Source organism: Ctenocephalides felis, unplaced genomic scaffold (genome assembly GCF_003426905.1).
Source record: "Ctenocephalides felis isolate EL2017-DRISC unplaced genomic scaffold, ASM342690v1 CF-g0.4_SCAFFOLD_01886, whole genome shotgun sequence".
Classification (NCBI taxonomy): Eukaryota; Metazoa; Arthropoda; class Insecta; order Siphonaptera; family Pulicidae; genus Ctenocephalides; species Ctenocephalides felis.
This window is the reverse complement of record NW_020538040.1, coordinates 13,189,390-13,196,203: the sequence shown is the minus strand read 5'-3', so window position 1 is coordinate 13,196,203 and position 6,814 is coordinate 13,189,390.

Genomic DNA, 6,814 nt, shown 5'->3' with positions numbered 1-6,814 from the left:
TGAGGTTTTCTACGCGATGTTAAATTTTTTTATACACAACAGAATTCAATTTATTCAATGACGGTAGTCAATACAGTAGCAATTATAATCCTAGAGATATCTTTAAATGTAGAAGCTAGATAAGTATATTATATTGTGAATTATTACGAATTATTCGTATTTATAAGAAATATTTGATCATCTTAATAAGGTGGAACAGTTTGGGTAAAAATATTTCTTGTACAAATATTCAAAAAGTAATATCTGCAATTTATATTCATTTGTATTATTTTCCGTTTTTATTGTACTTTTATACAATTTAGAACAAAGGCCAATTTTGAATACTTTGATAAGAAATTGATTATTTTTTACTGTTTTTTAAATTTTTACCAACAAAACGGCACTGTTTTTACCCTCTGTGACTTAACGCTTTAACAGTTAGTATCTATTATGATATAAAGTATATAATACTATATGCATCATTATACTAAAAGTTGTTATACTGCCATTATAATCTATGTAGTTTATATACTGAAAACACAATATTTGGTGTCCCTCCGAAAAATGTAATCCTAAATATTATATAGCCATATCGAGGTATGGGAAAAGTTAGGTAGCTGTAGTTTTGTAGTTTTTGTTACTTATTCAGAAGAAAATGTAACAAAACGAAATTATCATAAAGTATAATAAATTATTAATTATTAAAATGATTATCAAAAGGGAGAAATTTATCAAATTGATTATCTGTTCAAATGTTTAAAAAACATTCATAATATTTAGATTTTATTTTAAATATTTAAATGTTTTTGAAATTTGCATTTTATGTATAAGGGATCGTTCAAGTATTACGTAAGCAGATTTATTACAATTATTTACCCCCCCATCCCCCTAGTCAGCAGAAGTAAGCAAAGCTCTTACCCCCTATCCCCATGCTTACGTAAACATTTTGCAATTAATGTAAGAAAATAAAAATACTATCTATGACGTAATCATCATCCAGACTTCCCTGCCCCCCATGTCAACCCAAAATAAGCAAATCAACAACCCCCCCGCCCCCTATAGTGCTTACGTAATACTTGAACGGTCCCTAATGTAGAAATAGTAAAGTATTAGATGTAAAGAGATTGCTTCTTTTACAGATATTTTTTTTTCTAATGTTTGTTTTATAATGCTTCTTTTTTTACCAATTTTCAATTATTTTAAACATTGTTGTATTCATATTAATATAAATTTTAAACTTGCAAACTGACTACAATATATGTTTATTTGAGCATATACTATTTCCATTTTGATATTTTAACCCACAAAAACTTAAATAAAAGTTCTGGCAATGGCCATTATCTGTATTTGATTAGTATATATAGAAAAATAATGAAAGCAAGTGCAGAACATGGTAAATTTTATTTATTTATTTAGTATATAATCTATTGTAAAATACTCATCTGTATCAAATATTAATAAGAATATCATAAATTCCTTGGATTTATGTTGTATGTATTATAATAACGAATGCTTCAAGTGAAATAACAAACATAATTGTTTGACATGTCATGTCATTATATTTTAATTTTTTATTATTATAAGCAATCTATAAATATCAATTATTTTTAAAATTAATTGTTGTAGAATTTGATCTAAATAATAAGTTATTTTGAACATATCTGAAAAGAATTAGGAGTAATGTGTTTAAATATTGAAATATTTATTTTCTATATGTATTTATAAAAAATCAACATCCCATTAGATTATTCTAAGTTTAAGATATTATAATGTTTATAAATCATGTTATTTTATGCCAATTTCTAATAATTTATTGCACTAGTAGCAAGTACATCAATCATTACACAAGGTTTATTGTATATTTGTAAATGTTTCGATATTGATGCAATTTCAATGTGATAATTATTTGAGTTACATGATACATCACATAAAAAAGGATGGTATTACAAATTGACTTTTTTATTTTGAATCATGCATGCGTCTACAAAATTATGAGCCAATTTTTAGATAAAATAGCTATTTTGCCAATCTCTTAGGTTGACTAATCGCATGAATTGGCAGTCATGAACTGTCAAAAAGCTTGTTATTTGAGCGTCTGAACTAGTAAAATCTAACCTTCAAATGCCACAAATTTAACATTTTAGGCTTTTGGATTTGATATTATGTACAATGGTCGATTTAACAGCAAAGACTTAGTATTTTGACAGTTTTGTCACTACCAATTCATACAATTACTCAACATAAGCGACAGGTAACTCAACATAGCTATTTTATGCTAAAATTGGTCCTTAATATTGAATATCTAATGAAAAAATTAAATATGCCGCAATGTCTCAGTTTTTATAGCTCTACTTAATATTACATCAACATTAACAGTAATCAGAAGCATATTTTACTTATGATTGTTTATTGAGGTTTATGCTGATTATGATTTTAAGTTCTTAATGAATTATTAAATAAGATTTCTACTAACTTGGAAATTATGTTTCTAGATTCAATATGTAAATCATTATATTATTTCATATATTTAATATATATATATATATATATATATATATATATATATATATATATTATATGTCAATACAACATAAAATTCAGAACTACACATACACGTGTGTATGTGTATCTAAATTGTTAGATGTATGACTTATATAAAAAGATGTGTTAATAGAGAAAATCTAGGTTTGAAATCTGTTACTAGTTATATATTAACAATACATAATACAGATATATATATATTACTTTATTTCAACTATTTATTTGCAGGCGCACACAATTTATAATACATACATCTGCATAGCACTTAAATTGAATTATCTGAATTGCTTTGTCGCAACAGAACAATAATTTAAAAGTTTTCGTTTGAACCACATCATGCAATAATCAGCCATCCTGCATGCAATGTAGATTTCGAGTATCTGCATGTTCTCTAATTAATTTACTTCATTTTAATAAAATCATTGATTAAATTTGATTAATTGGCACCTGATCGTTCAGTAAGTGCATGAGATTAATCTGATGTATAATAATCGGATGATAATGATAAAAAATACAAATACAATTTGTTCAAGACACGTGTCTTTTATATTATTATATCTAATTTCTCTAGTAGTTATCTAGTTTCTCTTGCAGTGCTATTGACACTAATGATTGCAATAATGATTGTTTACAGAAATTCCAATGTATTCTTTATAACTATGCAATAATATATATGCGCAATTATCTAATTTTTTTTGGTTATGTGGGTATTCTTTGCAAGAACTCGAGCTCGAAAAATTTTTTTTTTTCGATTTTTTTTTCTAAAAAATTTTTTCACCTATATTTTTTTGCCCAATTTTTTAAAAAAAATTTTTTTTTCTAAAATTTTTTTCTAACATTTTTTTTTTTAAATTTTTTTGCGAAAAATTTTTTCCCAAAAATTTTTTTCCAAAAAATTTTTTCACCAAAATTTTTTTTCCAATAAATTTTTTCTCCAAAATTTTTTGACCAAATATTTTTTCAAAAAATTTTTTTCCGACAAATAAAATCCATGGTTTTTCCCCAAAAATTTTTTTGAAGGATATTGAAAATACTGATATTATTTGAGAAAATTATAAGAATTTACCTGAAAGTTTTTGAGATTTTGTGAGAATTTTCGATGCTTTTTGAACATTTTTGAAACCATTTGAAAAATGTGAATATTCAAAAATTTGAGATTTTTTTTTTGCAGAGAGAATATAAGTAAAGAGGAAATTATATGACTTAATATTTTTATGCAGAATTTTATATTTTTAAAATTAGAAATTTGTTATGATGTATTTTTTGTATAATACCGTTTTTATTTAATTAAGATACTTTTTATGCTGTAAGCGCACCATGAGGTGTAAAACTATTTATTATTAAAAATTTACTATTAACGTTTTCTAGGAAATTATATTTCTATACTTTAATATATATTAATATTTTGATATATTTATTCACTTACAAAACAATGTTATTATTATTATATAATATAAAAATATACAACAATATATAACACGATTTTGTAATTTCAACTTATTTAATAAAAGAAATTAAATAAAATACCAGTTCCCTACATTCGTCTCTTACTTACCGCACACCATCCTCCGCTTAGGAGAGCAGACAATCGATTTTTTTTTACTTTTAACATTTTTTCTATGGCAGTTTTTTTTTTATTTATTTTTTTTCTTTTGAAGATTTTGTGCTGAACCCGATGACATGATCACGGTCATTTTTATATAAATCTCAATGATGACGTGGTATATGAAATAATTCAACATAAGTAGTAGAAATAGAAAAGATGAACCTGATTAATTTGAATAAATGAAATGAGGACAAAATATACGCGCAGAAAATATATTTTCATCAAAATTACAAACATGTTGTTAAAAAAATATCAAATAAAAGAAATTAAGCGTGCAACGTGGGCACGTACTTTACTTAATAAATTTCTATATTTCAATCAATATGTGGTACAATGTCGAGTGTAATATATTATGCATTTCTACCAAAATTTAATAAGCTAGTTACATATCAGACAGTAAGTGAAAAAATGAAAACAAAAAAACACTATTCGTTAAATTACAACTTACAACTAAGGTAACACTAACTAAAATATATTATAATGACTAGGTGTGACTATATCAACTCCTCTACCAAATGGTTTGGCGAGGCGTATTTGCCGTACCATCAACTGTAATTTTTCCCAGGTTTTTATAATCGGATTTGGACTGTTTTTGCAGTTTTCAAAGAATTTCGCCGTCATATTCAGAATGGTACCTTTAAAACGTTGCAGATTAGATTTTTCGTGAAGATTCTTACTGGATTTAAAGTGTTTGGTAATTGGGTCTCTGTATTCAATTAGGATTAATCGTATTACTTTATTTTGTAAGATTTGCAGTTTACGAATGTTACTTTTACATGTAGTGATCCAAATTTGTGCCGCATAGGTGATTATTGGTCTTAATAATATAAGATATATAGTCTTCTCATTTTTTGAGTCCAGGGACACTGTTTCGATGAAGTAGGGATTTTAGTGCTTTCTTCAAAGGTTTTAGCCTTTGATTTTTTAAGTTTTTTTGGTTGTCGTTTTGAGCTTTTTTCAAAGCTTTTAGCCGTTGATTTTTTAAGTTTTTTTGGTTGTATTCTTGATAAGATAACCAAAATGCTAATTGACTAAAATTTTTTTGGCCAAAAATTTCTTTCCGAAAATTTTTTGGGCCAAAATTTTTTGACCAAAATTTTTTTGACCAAAATTTTTTTTCTTAAATTTTTTTTTTCAAAAATTTTTTTGACCAAAATTTTTTTTCGAACATTTTTTGGGCCAAAATTTTTTTGACCAAAATTTTTTGGGCCAAACTTTTTATGACCAAAATTTTTTTGACCAAAAATTTTTTCCCAAAATTTTTTGGACCAAAATTTTTTTTTTCAAAAATTTTTTTGACCGAAAATTTTTTTTCCGAAAATTTTTTTGACCAAAATTTTTTTGACCAAAATTTTTTTGGCCAAAAATTTCTTTCCGAAAATTTTTGGGCCAAAATTTTTTTGACCAAATTTTTTTTGACCAAAATTTTTTGGGCTAAATTTTTTTTGACCAAAATTTTTGTGACCCAAAATTTTTTTGACCAAAAATTTTTTTGACCAAAATTTTTTGGACCAAAATTTTTTTCTCAATATTTTTTTTCCGACTATTGGTCAATATCGGTCTAATATTGGTCAATATCGGTCTAATATTATTCAATATCGGTCCAATATTGGTCAATATCGGTCCAATATTGGTCAATATCGGTCCAATATTGGTCAATATTGGTCAATATCGGTCTAATATTGGTCAATATCGGTCTAATATTATTCAATATCGGTCCAATATTGGTCAATATCGGTCCAATATTGGTCAATATCGGTCCAATATTGGTCAATATCGGTCCAATATTGGTCAATATCGGTCCAATATTGGTCAATATCGGTGTAATATAAAAAAAAACTTTTTTTGACCAAAATTTTTTGGACCAAAATTGTTTTCTCAAAATTTTTTTTCCGAAAATTTTTTTGACCAAAATTTTTTTTGACCAAAAATTTTTTTGACTAAATTTTTTTGACCAAAATTTTTTTTCCGAAAATTTTTTTTTGACCAAAAATTTTTTTGACTAATTTTTTTGACCAAAATTTTTTTTCCGAAAATTTATTTTTGACCAAAAATTTTTTTGGCCAAAAATTTTTTTAACTAAAATTTTTTTTGAGTAAAATTTTGTCAAAAATTTTTTTGACCAAAATTTTTTTCTCAAATTTTTTTTTTCGAATGTTGGTCAATATCGGTCTAATATTGGTCAATATCGGACTAATATTGGTCAATATCGGTCGAATATTGGTCAATATCGGTCTAATATTGGTCAATATCGGACTAATATTGGTCAATATCGGTCCAATATTGGTCAATATCGGTCTAATATAAAAAAATTTTCGACCAAAATTTTTTTTCCGAAAATTTTTTCTTGACCAAAAATTTTTTTGACTAAAAATTTTTTGACTAAAATTCTTTGGACCAAATTTTTTTGGCCAAAAATTTCTTTCCGAAAATTTTTTGGGCCAAACTTTTTTTGACCAAATTTTTTTTGACCAAAATTTTTTGGGCTAAATTTTTTTTGACCAAAATTTTTGTGACCCAAAATTTTTTTGACCAAAAATTTTTTTGACCAAAATTTTTTGGACCAAAATTTTTTTCTCAAAATTTTTTTTCCGAATATTGGTCAATATCGGTCTAATATTGGTCAATATCGGTCTAATATTATTCAATATCGGTCCAATATTGGTCAATATCGGTGTAATATAAAAA